The 15159-nt window shown below is 37.6% G+C and overlaps 1 pseudogene; it reads right to left on the reverse strand.

The window, feature by feature from the left end:
- Positions 1 to 11786: 11786 nt before the first annotated feature.
- Positions 11787 to 14737, reverse strand: LOC147926893 (uncharacterized; annotated as a pseudogene).
- Positions 14738 to 15159: the final 422 nt, after the last annotated feature.

Raw genomic sequence — 15159 nt, forward strand, 5'->3', positions numbered from 1 at the left:
GTTCAACCGGTTTTGCTTGTACCAAACATTGAGTAGTTTTGAATTTAATGCAAATTGATTGACAAAAAAAAACAACACCCATATGCAATATGGTTCATATATAAAACTACACTTCCCCGCTCTTAAAACAGTCTCTAAAAACATTTACATGCATTCGGTAAATATACCATTTAAACCCAAATTTCTTGGATCAAACAAAACCATTGAAAATTTATACTATAGTTTTGCAAAATTCTTGTCTACAAAACTGCCATTTAAGATATGTCTTTTTTTTGTATAATCGATAGTTCAGTACCTTTTGGGCCTTACATCTACCGAGACGGGGTTCATGCCATGTAATATGGTCCTTATTCAACAAAAATTGAACCCAACACCTCCACCTCGGAGATTTACCATTGAAAATATGTATTTCCTCAACAACGGTTGCTTGAATTTTTTTTATTGGTTTCTTAGACACAAATTTAAAGTTTTTTGTCAATACATTTTGTTTCTGCAAGCATCATAGTTTGAGTAGTATCAAATAATGAGACAAATTATTAGTATTTTAAGAACTATTATTTTTGCTTTTCACTCCATTCTCTTTTATGATGTGGATTGGATTGTGCGTTTTGGTGATTGGTTCTAAGTTTTTATATATTATAGAATGATAAACGCTTCTACTATTTTATTCAATAATATACACATGTAACATATTGTGTCTAAGAGATGATCTTCTTAGGTGTTGAATGGTTCTCCCACTACCTCCTGCAAATGCTGCGTTTGCAGGTGGTAGCGGTTGCTAACAATTGGAACCAATTACACAAACCGTTCTCAATCGCTCATAATTGCTCCCAACCGCTTCAAACTACTGAATTCCAAAAGCTGCTTCCCGCAAGTGTTTGCGGTTGTGGGCGATTGCGGTTGGAATTTTTTTTTTTTTTTTTGGTAAAAAAACTTAAAAATAATCAATGATAATAAATTTTTTTTTTGGTTCCCAATCTAACCATTTTACTCATTAAGGATGAGAGAAAATGAAGTACGGATACGATTGCAGAGATTATAAAATAAACAATTAGAAAAAAATATTATTCTAATTAACAATAACCCGGAAAACTTGATATAAATTTAATGGCACATCGCACATAAGTTCAAAAAAATATAAATAAATATAATATTTATATCCATGAAAATAGTCTGTTTTGATGAAAATAGTCTTTGATTTCGAAATTATGATTAACTAGATAAGGACCCGCCCGATGTACGGGTTTAAAATTTTGTAAATAAAATTAAATTTAATAAAAATATATTAAAATTTATTGTACATTATTTATAATTTTTTTTTTGCTATAATACACTGATTTATATCCATACAAATCTTTTATGTATGTTACTATTAAAAGTGTATTTTTTATATCTAGATATACTGTATGTTACAAATATATTATTTACCACCACCTAGAAAATGTCTATATGAACAAATTAAGCTAACTATTATATGTCTTTTTACTTTCACTTTTGCATAATTTCTTTAATCACCAAAATTGTTGGCTCAAAAAACTTTTTGAATAAAAAATAAATTACATCACAATATTGTATGACTAACCATGGAGAGAACCTCAGTTCTGCCTTCCTCTCTTATGGAGAGAACCTTGCGTCCAAACTTTTCCACCATGGAGAGAACCTTCACTTTGCCTTCCTCCCTTGGGGAGATAACCTTGCGTCCAACCTCCCCCACCTTCCTCCCTTGGGGAGATAAACTTGTGTCTAACCTCCTCCACCATAGATAGAACTTCGGCTCTGCCCTCCTCCTGTATGGAGAGAACATATTCAAATCTTTTAGCTATCTAAAAGTGGCTTGCTCCAGCAACCAATGAAACTAAAGGCCTTTTTCCAACGTCACAAAATCTTTTGATAGTAACTGATGTTAAATTTCCCAATATATTTCATGGAAGTTTCTTTGACACACCATGATGTAGCCTCTGTCTCCAAACTCATATGGATCAATCAACAACGATTTTTATTTTCCCAATCTATTTACGATTGTTGTAGGATTGTGTTTGATTAGTCTATTTTATCTAACCATTGGGTTGATAACCTTCTCCTCTTTATCTCCTTTTGAGAACGAATGGTAACATTATGTTTGCACAAAAAAGGTCTATGACCAACCAATGAAGGTTGAGAAATTAGAAGAAAGATAATTTGACATAATAAATAAAATAATAGAAAATTATAAGCACGATAATATATGAATCTCAAATAATTCAAAGATGAAAATATAAATTAAATAAAATAATCTAAAACTACTATAATATATTTTAAAATACAGTATTTGAAAAAGAAGATGCATATATTAATCTTCCATTTTTTTGGATCAACATATTAATTACTTATTCCAAACTGAAAAGGTAGAAAGTAGGAGTATATTTTGGTTTAAAAAAATAAGGAAAATGTCTTTCCATTAAAAAAGTTTGACCAATAAAACAAAGTTGAAAGCAATATTTTTGAATAAATTATTTTGTTAGATGAATAATATGAGACGATGTATGTTTATATAGAAGTGAGTATTTACATTTTTTAAAATTAATATTTTTTTGTATATTTTCCTTAATATCTTTTCTATTTTATGAGAAAATTTATTCCAATGAGCCTTTTCTTTTTTTTAAAAAAAATTTTGCTTCCCACTTTCTTGTAAGATCTACTATTGTTCGACGATAAGAACGTTTTTTGTTTACTTGATCTAGTGTTATATAATCTCTGTTTTTATCTTGCATTTGCGTATTCATCTTTTTTTTTTATGCTACCTGTCCTGCAAATTAATAAATAATAATAACACCGTGAAAAATTTGTTAATCCCAAAAACCTTAGTTACTATGCATAAGAAACTTTGTTAACACTTCAAAGTCAAAGATTGCATAGTATTCATTATGGAATTGAAAAACGAAATAAAATTCAAAGAAACGACAACGAAAACATGTGGTAATATATAGGAATCTTTTTATATAGTTGCTTCGATTAAACAACAAACAAATTGCTTTCGAGACTTGTTCAAGAACGATGATGTTTCAAACAAAAGGTTAATAAAAATAAAGAAGAAAATTTTACCAAGAAAAAACAAAGCTAGTCGAAATTATTTTGTTTGGTGAAAAATATGTCATCATCTATTTGCTTATATAAAGGGGTGTATTTACAATCCTTTTCCTTTAAGAATTAACAAAGTTTTTTTTTTTTAATAAAATAAGATTTCAGTTATCTTATGCAACATTTTACCAAACATGAAAACTGTGATTTCTGATCGTTAAAATTAACACGTATCACGATCTGATGAGTTATTAACTTTGATATGTGATTTTTTATCGTTAAAATTGACACGTGTCACGATCTGATGAGTTATTAACTTGGATATTTAACCGTTAAAATTGACACTTGTCACGATCTGATGAGCTACTAACTTTGATTTGTGATTTATGATCGTCAAAGTTGACACGTGTCACGATCTGATGAGTTATTAACTTGGATATTTAATCGTTAAAACTGATACGTGTCACAATCTGGTGAGTTTTTAACTTTGATCTCTGATTGTTAAAACTAACACGTGTCACGATCTGGTGAATTACTAACTTTGAGAACCAAGCTTTATATAATAAGATATCTTATTTTCTATAACTAAATACAATTAGTATGTTTGATTTTCAAGCTATCTTTAAAACATATTAAAAAAAAGAGATTTTTAAGAAATGTGCCACATTTCCAAACCAATTTTGTGGGTTCTACCACATTCCCCTCGACCTTTTATGATGTACCATAGTAAACAAAAGAAAAGACCCATATATCCCTCTTATTCGATTTATTGGTTTTTCCGCCGAAACTAAACATTTTAATTTTTGAAATCCAACCGTGTATGTCTTGTCTTTTCGTCTGACAATTAATATTGGGATATTAATTTTTTTTTTGTTCTTTATTTCTCGAACCCTTCTCTCTCTCACTTAATACTGAACCTAGACTTTTCTCTTCCCCAGTTTTTTCCGATCGCTGGAGTTTGTATGTCTAAACCTAATTGCGGGCGGCGGAGCTTGTTAGTTTAATCTACCATTTTTTCAATTCCCGTTTATCCTATACTATCCTTCTCGTTTATTCCTGATTCACTTTTTTTCCCAACAGATTGAACTGCAACTTCAACGGTGGCCTACCCCCGGAAATGGAAACAAACGATGACGCCGGTGAGAAGACCGCAGATCCGGCAGCAGTCGGCTCGACCCCCAATTTTAATCTTATTCCAGAAGAAAGTACTTTTGGAGACCCTCTCCATTCTCCTGTACCAGTTTTCTCGTAAGTTGTAACCTAATTTCCTTTTGGAGACCCTATCATCTTTTTGTTTTTCCTTCGACCACCTTATTAAAGTCGATGTCGTGTTGTCTACACAGAGGTCCCCCCCCCTGCTGAGAACAACGTTGATCCTCCTCCTGTGGTCCCTTCGCCCAACTTTGTCCTTATTCCCGAAAGTACATTTGTGGAAGCTCTCGAATATGCTGACCCAGATGATAGAGATCTCGAATCTGCTGACCAAATTGTAGGGTAAGATGTACCGACAGCTTCCAAATTGTAGGGTAATCTCTCATATTGTTGGTGGACCACGATATACTAATTCCCATCTTCTGTTGTCTACACAGAGATCTTCCAGATTCGACATCAGACCGTGTTGAAACCAACGATGGACATCTTCCTCCGGATGGTCAGGGGGGAAATCTCCAATCTGCTGACCCAATTGTGGGGTAAGTGGAACTGTCATATATTCTCTATTTTTTTCGATGGACAAGCATATATTAAGTCCATCGTGTTTTGTCTATACACAGAGATTTTGTCAATGAAACCAACGATGGACATCTTCCACCGCGTCTTTTTGCAATGGATCGCTATCCTTTTAAGGGTCGTATCAACTCATATTCGAAGCCTGAGTATCTGCTGGACATCGTAGAGGCGTTAGATGGGTCCCCAGAGTTAGATTGGCTCAAACAGTCTTGCTTTGGTCGTCTTCTACAACTTCCGGTCCGCAAGAGTTCCCTCTCCGGCAAACTTGTCCACCAATTTCTTTGTCGATCACTTGTCACCCGGAAAAAACATGAAATGTGGTTCGTGTATGGTGGGCATCCGATCAGGTTCTCTATTTGAGAGTTTGCAATCTTGACTGGTCTGAATTGTGATCCATTCCCGGAGACTGAAGATGACACATCTTCTTCTGATTCTGCTTCTTCTTCTCAGCATGATTACCTCAACACTCTTGTTGGTCCGAACAATAGTTACACAATTAGGCAAATTGTGAAGATTCTTAAACAAGACAAGAAGTTGCATGTTTCAAAGCGGATGGATGGTGATCGTAGGCTCCGACTGTGTTTAGTTGTAATTGTTGATGGTATTCTAATTTGCAATTCATCTTCTGTTAAAGCTAGCAGAAAAGTTGTCAATTTGGTTAAAGATCTAGAGGCTTTTGTCAAATATCCATGGGGGAGGCTGTCTTTCGTAAGGACTTTAGAGAGGGTTTCCATTGGCGAGGTCGTTCAAGGTCTGACAGAATTAGCTGACCAGTTATCACAATCTCACACAGCCACTCACGGATTCACTTTATCCTTTCAACTTCTTTTTCTCGATGCAATTTCACTTCTTGAAAGAATCCTTCCAGATGGAGACGACGCTCAAACATTTACTGACCGTTCTGTGGTACATTTATCAAAGCTGAAGAGCTTTCATAATTCTAACATTTTGGAAACCGAAATTCATCCTTTGGTAAGTGTTTTGACTACTATTTATATTTGAAGCTACTCATATATTCAACTCATTGTGTGTTTCTCCGTTTTTTTAGCTTCACGTAGAGAACATTCTCCACACGGAAGATCTACCAGATTTTCAGAATTGCTCATGGGATGGTCTTGCTGACCAGGATCCTTGTGTTGATTTCATAATACAAAAACTGAAAGATGGTCACAAGTTTAGTAAAGAGGACTGGCATGGTGGCCTTTCTTGTTTCCCATTGATTTCTACTTTTGTCGCTAAGGGCAATACCGATTTCGCAGCTCCTAAACCTACCAAATCTAGAGGTCCAACCCTTAAGAAGGCCACCAAAACCAAGTCTAATTCTATCCCGCCAGATGGAGGTTCTTCTCCTCCCCTCAGAGACTGCTTATCCGACAGAGAGCTTCTTCAAGAGGTGGATAGGAGGAACGAAGAACACACTTTGAAGATAAAGGAGATGTTAACAGTTGAAAGAGCACAATGCAAAGCTGAAGTTCTTGATGAAGTCCTTAAATCTTTGTCTGCTAAAGGAATCATTCCCAAATCACCTATCGGTATGTATTCAGATCTTTTGGCACAGATGCATGATTCTGCAAATTTGCACCAAAAGAGTAAGGAAAAAACACCAATCATCTCGACAACGTTACCACAAGAGGTATTATGTTCACTTTTATTTGTTAATCTAATTTAATCAGCCTTTCTCTTTTTACGTTTAAGCGGCTGTAACAATAATTAACTTGTATTGAAGGACGATGTGGACAACATCAACAACTCTAGTTGGACAAGCTTAGGTGCAAATTTGTTTGAATGCTCAAATTCAAAAACTCACGGTGGTACAACCTTAGGTGCAAATTTTGGTGAAAGCTCAAAGTCAAAAACTCACGGAGGTACCCCAGCCAACTCGACTCCTATCTTACAAGAGGTATTATTTTCGGTTTCATCAGATAATATTAATAAATGTCACGTTTTCTCTTCACGTTTAACAGTATTTTAATTTCTATTTCAAGGATATTGTGAACAACATCAACAACTCTCGGTGGACAAGCTATGGGCCACACACCCCAGGGATCCTGAAGAGCATTGGTGAACTATACGGGGAAGACCCTCCTTTGTTCCAGAAGGTATTCATATTCCTCCCTTCCTTTTATATTGAACAACTGGATGTAATGTCCACCTACTGAAATTAAATTCGCAGGTGGATTCTGGAACTCACAATACTGAGTCAGGGGATGGTACGACCGGCAACAATTCTGGGGATCCGTCATTATCTGAAGATCCTACAATGGACGATTTCGAGCTTGTTAGCCCCAAAAAGAAAAGGGGGTCCAATCTATTGGAGCTCATCATTCCTCCCATCCCTTCCAAAAGAACGAGGACTATGCCAAGAAGATATGGTCACTCCTCTTCATCTAAGAAAAAGATAAAACGACCAGTGGAGGACCCTCCGTATGAATACTCCCCTTTCCGTATTGTAAAACCTGCACTTCGAAAGAAATTTCTGACCCGACTATCCTTATATCCTCTCAAGTAAGTCAGTGGACAAAAGATGTTAATGTCCATTATATCTTCTAATTTGATTTCTCGAAATCAATTCATATTATCTACTTTTGATCTACAGAGAGTATATCATAGATGGCCACGGCGTTAAGCGTTCTTTCTTTGAGGAATTGTACACACCGAAATATTGGGTGGATTCTCCGGTATGTTTTGTCCTAATATACATCTTCTCTTGATTTTTGGGGTCTCTTAACATTTGACAAACCATATCTGACAATATTTTTATGTCTCTTTTACTCGGCTTCTATAGCATATGGAAGCAATGCTCAGCTGGCTGTGGAGGACGATGGGCCCTTATCTACGTGAGACAAGAGTCGCAGTATTGGATACTTGGTTCACTCACATGATCAGCACTGACTACGCCCTCTACAAGAACAAGAAGAAGAATTCAACTTTTCAATGGAATAGCCTCATCAAGAACTATGTCCGTCGCTCTGTCTACAGCCGTCAGTGCAATCTCGCTTGGTTCAGCGATGTAGACACAGTTTACACACCAATGAACTGGGGTAAGCGCCATTGGGTTGCTTTAGCGATTAAATTAAAAGAAGGCGAAATTCAGATACTTGATCCCCTAATTGTAAACCACGACGAGTCTAAGCTGCCTCGTCTCATGAAACCGCTAGTTGAGTTGTTACCTATCATCATCAAGGACCTAGTCAACCCCGACGTTACCGATTGTTCTCTACCTAAATCGTTCAAGATTGATAGATTGGTGGACGTCTACCAAAATGACAGAACCGGAGATTGCGGTCCTCTGACTGTGAAATACATTGAACTACACGCCCAAGGATTGGGTCTTGATAAACTCACGGAGAAGATGGTGGACGACATTAGAATGAGTTACGCGGTTGATGTCTACCAAGAATTCGGTATTCAGTTGTAATTCTGTGTTTTCGATCTTGTAACAGAGACTTTCTCACTTTTCACTTTCTCATTATTAAGCTGCTTTAAGACCCTACTATTATGTCTACTATCGACTTATCCATTATTTATAGTCCACAAGTCTTTAAATGTGTCCACACTCTAAGTCTTTCTTACCTATAACAATTAAAACAATATTGTCCACAGAGTATAGTAATGTCCACGTACACATAAAACTGGCAACAGGTTGCAATCCTCTTTAGTATACTGGATAACTAAACACAAGTGCTCATGAAAGATAACAATTCCTCTTTAACATCCATTTGACTCTGTACCTATAACCATTATTACAGAGCTCCCACCTAGAAAACATTAAATACCTCACAACCACAAAACACTGTTAATTTTAGTCTCTTTTAATTGCCTACTATTATGTCTACTATCGACTTATCCATTATTTATAGTCCACAAGTCTTTAAATATGTCCACACTTTAAGTCTTTCTTACATATAACAATTATAAGAATATTGTCCAGAGATTATAGTAATGTCCACGTACACATATAACTGGCAATAGGTTGCAATCCTCTTTAGTATACTGGATAACTAAACACAAGTGCTCATGAAAGATAACAATTCCTCTTTAACATCCATTTAACTCTGTACCTATAACCATTATTACAGAGCTCCCACCTAAAAAACATTAAATACCTCACAACCACAAAACACAGTTAATTTTAGTCTCTTTTAATTGGGGCCTAAAACGTGGTAACTATTTAACCACGTAATACGAACACAACTACATCACGAATACAACCATCTCACTCTTACAAAAATCATTTATTATTTGGTGCAACATCTTTCACTATGTCGCCACTTTCAAAAACCACTGAAAATCTCCTCTACTCATTGCCCGATCATCTCCAGCTTTGTATAATCCATCGTTTAGGTAAATATGGTTTCCAGTACCTCGGACCACTTATGGCTACGGGTAAAACTGGTTTTTCCCTTGTGACTAACTCATATGTCCTCAAACAAACTTGTCTACGTACTTTTCTACATGCACCTTTTCTTGTTGACAAGTCCTCAAAGTTCCACCATTTCTTCATAAGGTGTGTTAAGGTTGGCAACCCGTACGCCTGTTACCTGGAAAGTCTTCGTCTTGTAGCTAGAGAAGGTAAGATTCATGAAGCCATCAACCTATTGTTCAATACAATCCCATTTTCTGAAGAAATGCAGTTTGCACTTTGTTTGTTCTTAATATGTGCTGGTCATTACCACGATGGTATCTCAACGATCAACTCATTTACGGAACGTGTTGGCTCATATGCAATGGCTGAATATTTTTCTGAATCTGTTTTTGAAAATATTCATCAACTTGGCCCACGTACGATCAAAAGATATTGCGATACTTGGCGGTTTTATAATGTTCCAAAGTGTGCCGGTTATGGGTACACATGCACCATGGATTCCCGTTGTGAAGCTTGTTTTGTCTGGTGGAGGAGTATTCAATTTATATGTATGTTTTAAGCTTTAACGTATGCCCATTTTATTGTGGACATGACATTTTTGTCTTGTCCACCGATAAACAATGTCTACGTTTCGTATGCATGTACCTCAATGTTCTCCATTAAATAATGGACATATTTTTATTCAGTTCTCGATTTTACTCTGTCGACTAAACGTATAAATTTGGTCCACAAAGGCAACTAAACCAGACTACTCAAACATAGATAACCATCATTATAACCTAACTATATTATGTAACAAGAAGATAACGTTTGGCTGTACTTGCTCCATAACGTCAGGTCGCCATCAATCAGGTAAGACATTGCTCCTTGCCACACACAATGTCCAAAACACTTTACAGGCTGTAAAGACACATCCTTTTAAATTTAAAAAATAATTTACCAATTACCACATTGCAAATAATAAACCAATAAAGTGAATAGAACATACACCATCACTTTCATTATCCCTTTTGTTTTCTCTTTACTTTGTCTCCGTTTTACCAACAACATGGGGCGATACAGTTACAGTCAGCCTTCTTCCTCCTCCGCGGATTCAGTAAAATCTCGCGACCGCAAGAATCAAAGGTACGGGATACCCAGAGACTACTGGTGTGGTGGACATCTTGAACTAAGTACCCACGAGGATGGTTTATATCAAGGCCGTCTCTACTACAAATGTGCTAGATCTGAGGTATTAATTGTTCCTTACAATCTCTGAAGCTCTCTTTCCATTTATTACACTTTTAATATCCTAGATCTGGAATAACAAACCGTGGTTTCTTTTAAAACAAGGATGGCGGTTTACACCTCAACAAGCTGTGGCACGGGGCCATCAACGAGGAAATCCACGACCTCCACTCCAAGCTTGATCAGCGTGACGACCTTATCAATTATTTCACCCTTGGACCAAATGGCACGAAGGTCTACCCTTCTATGCTGGCCGCCCGAATGGAACATCATGGAGAAGAGATTGCCCACCTCAAACAACTTATTCATGACATTAGTGATGGCTACGAAGAACTTGCTTCCAACGTCCACAACCTTACACCAAGGAACAATCACCCTTCTACTCCATTGACCTTTGGGTTTAAGGGATTCACCATTGGCTTTCTCTTTGTTCTACTTCTTGGCATACTTTTTTACATTCTTAAGCACTAATGTGTTCGCCAGAAATCACAGTCCTTTATGTTGTCTACCCTTCCTAGTTGCTTGTCTATCAGTTCTTCTCCAATGTCCACTATGAATTTCCCTTTTCTTTTGTTAAGTTATGTACTCTCTGTTGGACATGGCTTACTATCTGTTCTGTTGTTTTAATAAGAGTAATTTAAGCATGAGTTTAATTGCATATCCTAAGTTTAATTACTTGTCCATTATCACGCCTTCAACCATAGTAGTAATAGCCATATCCTAAGTAATAGCTAGTATGGCTATTACTTGTCCATTATAAATGCTATGTCCATTATAAATGCTATGTCCACAGTTACAAAGGCTATGGACCAAAACTAAACAATTGCTGAAGGACATTAAAGCTCTCTTTCATTTTGTTTACAAATGATGAAGGTATTTCTCGCCCAAAACAGTAATCATTTGCTGAAGGACATTGAAAGAGTTATTTCTCGCCCAAAACAACAGCCATTACTAACCGAAAGAGTTCCCAAATGCTGAAGGACATTTGCTGAAGGACATTAAATCTTACAATCATAGTAGACAAAATAACAGCCATACTAGCCAAAAGAGTTCCCAAATCCTCAAGGACATTGAATCTTACAACCATAGTACACAAAACAACAGCCATTACTAACCGAAAGAGTTCCCAAATGCTGAAGGACATTAAATCTTACAACCATAGTAGACAAAATAATAAGGGACTCAAAGTGAATAAACGATCAGCATCCTAAAAAACGTAATCCAATGTAACACTTCCTTAACCAATCTTCACTTCTTCAAATTAACATCGAGCATGTTTTCCTGTTGTGACCTTGTCCAAAACATCTCCCACATTTTGTTACTCTCTTCTTCTTCTGCAAAACATTCACATCCAACCAACAAATGGTTATTTACATGGACCAAGTCTCTTAAATGTGGACATAAATGTTTAAATATAGTGACTTACGTGATGAACTTCACCCTGTGATGGAATCCTTCTCTTTTTTGGCCTTCCCCCTGGCGCTTTGTTCTTGGTGGGTTTACAGGTACCTCTGTCAATTCTCCTGGGATGTCCACATCTTTCTCATTTGGACGAGGCATTACAACTCCTTTGTACTTTTCCCTCCATGGGCCAACGAAATAACAGCGGCTTATAAGTGTGTATGGGTCAATGTTTCTTACTCGACCAGCAGCCAGAGCGTGACAGCAAGGTATCATAAGGACGTCAAACACCCTGCAAGTACAAGTTTTTTTCTCTAGGTCAACTGTAAACTCACACCCAATCCCGTCGTTAACTTGATAAATCCAGTCAGTGGCTCCATTCACCGCACAATTCAGTGACTCCTTCAAATGGTCAATCAACAATTTTTCAATTTCTGGTGTACACCTTGTCCTTGTCTTCCCAGCGAATGTCCTTCTACACCAAAACCACCTCATCAACATTGCTCTTATGAACTCTACCATTAACACTATCGGATAATCAACAGCCTTTTGCATTGCGGCATTCAGTGACTCTGAGATGTTGCTACTCATCAAATTGTAACGGTTGTCAGGGAAGTGTGAAAGTGTCCAATGTGGTAGTCCAATCTTCAGTAGATACTCGGCACACTCTGGTTTTGTTTCCTCGATTTGCCTCCACCAATAACGGAAATCACCAACTGTATATGCTCTCCCTGCTTTAGAGACAAGCCCAGCAAGACCGGCGCTTTTGAATTTGTGATTAACATTACGAAAAAGATGCACGGAGCATGCTGCATGATGTGCTAGCGGATACACTTTTGCAAGTGCAGAATAGATAGAAGCATGCCTATCAGATACGAAAACAAGGTCTTATTCGTCTGGAACAAATTTCGATAGATTCCATAAAAACCACACCCACCCAGCATCATTCTCCACTTCCACGACCCCAAAGGCCAAGGGATAAATCTGCAAATTTCCATCCTGGCCACTAGCTGCTACCAAACAGCCTTTGTACTTACCCTTCATTGCTGTACCATCTATCACTATAACCTTCCTAAGATACTTGTATCCATCAATACATGCCCCAAATGCAAAGAAGAGATATTTGAACAAAGTGTTACCCTTCTTGTCGACTGTCGTATGCAAATCTGTTATGGTCCCAGGGTTTGTTGACTTAACGAGGTGTAGATACGTTGACAGAAATTCGAAGCTTCCTTCTTCAGTTCCTCGTGTAGCATTAACAGCCAATTCCTTAGCATTCCATGCTTTCATGTACGATATCGTTACGTTCAACTCTGACAATACCATTTCGGGTAACTCGCAAGCCCTTGGTCCTTTTTTCCCATTTGCAAATTTGCCATGCAAAAGTCCAGCCAAAATCTTTGCCGTTGCTTTAGAACCATATCTAGACCTAGCCGTAACGTCGCAGTTGTGTGCCATTGTAACGGTTCTCACTTCCAAATTCAAGGTGTTTGGAAGATTGACAGCATAAACCCTCCAACCACAATTCTTGTCCAAGCAGGCTGCAATTACTCTCGTTTTGTCGGAAGCAACTATACGAAAGCAGAAAATTTTCTTCATAGCATAAAGTGATAACGCCTGGTGCATCTCGGCCTTATCGGAAAAGATTCTACCTACATAGATGGCATCACCCGCTCTTTTCAAATCCATTTTTCTTTCATGGCTTGGCAAGCCTCTCATATTATCATGGCATGGTGGAACGTCATTTAACAATAGAGGATCGGTTTCATCTATTACAGGTCCTCCAACAAAATCAACAAAATCAGCATCCGAACATTGATAACCAGACGATGAACCCACTGCCACTATCGCATTGTTCAATGCGATGCCGCTAGAGTTTCCCTCTTCCAGAACCACACCCTCATCAACATCATCATTTACACCACTCCTCACCATGTTAGGATCCCATTCCGGAGGATACTCATTGTTAATCCTTTCAGTCCACTCATCGTAATCATATTCTGGACTGCTATCACCAACAATAAGATTGTCCACTTCTGCTTCCACAATGGACAATGGACCTACAACATCCCCACATGAGTGGACTATGTCTACATTAATCATTTTGTCCCCCATCTCTGTCATATCAGAAACCGGTACATCACAAAGCCGATCTTCCCTATTTACCACCACCTCAACATGGTCACTCACCGTTACATTGTCCAGCGGTTCTAATTCAGTAACAACATTAACCTCATATAGACCCGCTTCACAATTATTGTCCACTCCAATCCCATGGTCTGACGACGCAGCTGTAGTGGACATCACCTGATTATCCCTGTCCTCCAACGGAGCTCTTGTCGACACCCCCTGAGTATCTTTGTCCACCAACGGGATACTAGTGGACAACCCCTTACTATACTTGTCCACAAACGGAATTACTGTGGACAAGTCCTGTTTGTTCTTCTCCACCCTTTGAGCCATCTTTGCCTTATGACTAGCTTCTACCTCCTCGACAAACGCCACCAAAACTTCATCATCAAGCTCATCATCTCCTCCATCATCAAACCCATCATCTCCTTCATCCGCAACCATACCATTGCACCCAAAATCGTCACTCTTTTTTCCATCAGCCGAACTTTTAAAACTCACATAGAGATATAGTCCCGGGTAATCCGCCATCAACCCCTTGAACTGATTCCAATCAATTTCTGATTTTAACGCAACGGGGGGCATTTTTCCTTGACTCATAATACCCGCTTCTCCTCTGAAGCAAAAGCTCAAGATTAATTTTGTCTCCCATAAGCGCACCCTGAACACTTTCGCAACCTTCTCTTCCAACTCTACCAATGTCGTCCCTTGATTATACCCTACACACCTTGCCAATTCTCCCACGCGAGGAACAAACTTCCAAATCCCGCTTGTTGCACATGTCCAGTCCCCAACTAAAACACAAACACTTTCTTCCATCACCTGCATATTACGACAATTTACGATAATTTCAAAAATTGTTCTTTTTATACTATCATGAGATGGACATTAAATGCAGCACGATGAACATACCAACTCTCAAAATAACTTGAAATTAAAATCTTTGTCACATTAAATACTAACACACCTTCGGATGATAGTCTTCATCCACCACCCAAAAAAACTCTCACTTCGTCTTCTTCTCCTTAACTATATCAACTTGTCCTTCTCTGTTAAAAACAAGATTTTCGTTTATTTTATTATTAAAAATCTAATGCTTCCTTTTACCCAGCATTCCACTCCTTTGTCCGCTATTAATGCCAATTTAAATTACCAATGTCATCAATGCCAAGTCATAGGTTTCTCTGATTCGCCGACCACCTATTCTCTCTCAATTTCTTTCGGATGCAGCTAACAAATGAGGGTAACAT

The sequence above is a fragment of the Camelina sativa genome, chromosome 15, assembly GCF_030686135.1.
Source record: "Camelina sativa cultivar CO46 ecotype springtype chromosome 15, ASM3068613v1".
Taxonomy (NCBI): Eukaryota; Viridiplantae; Streptophyta; class Magnoliopsida; order Brassicales; family Brassicaceae; genus Camelina; species Camelina sativa.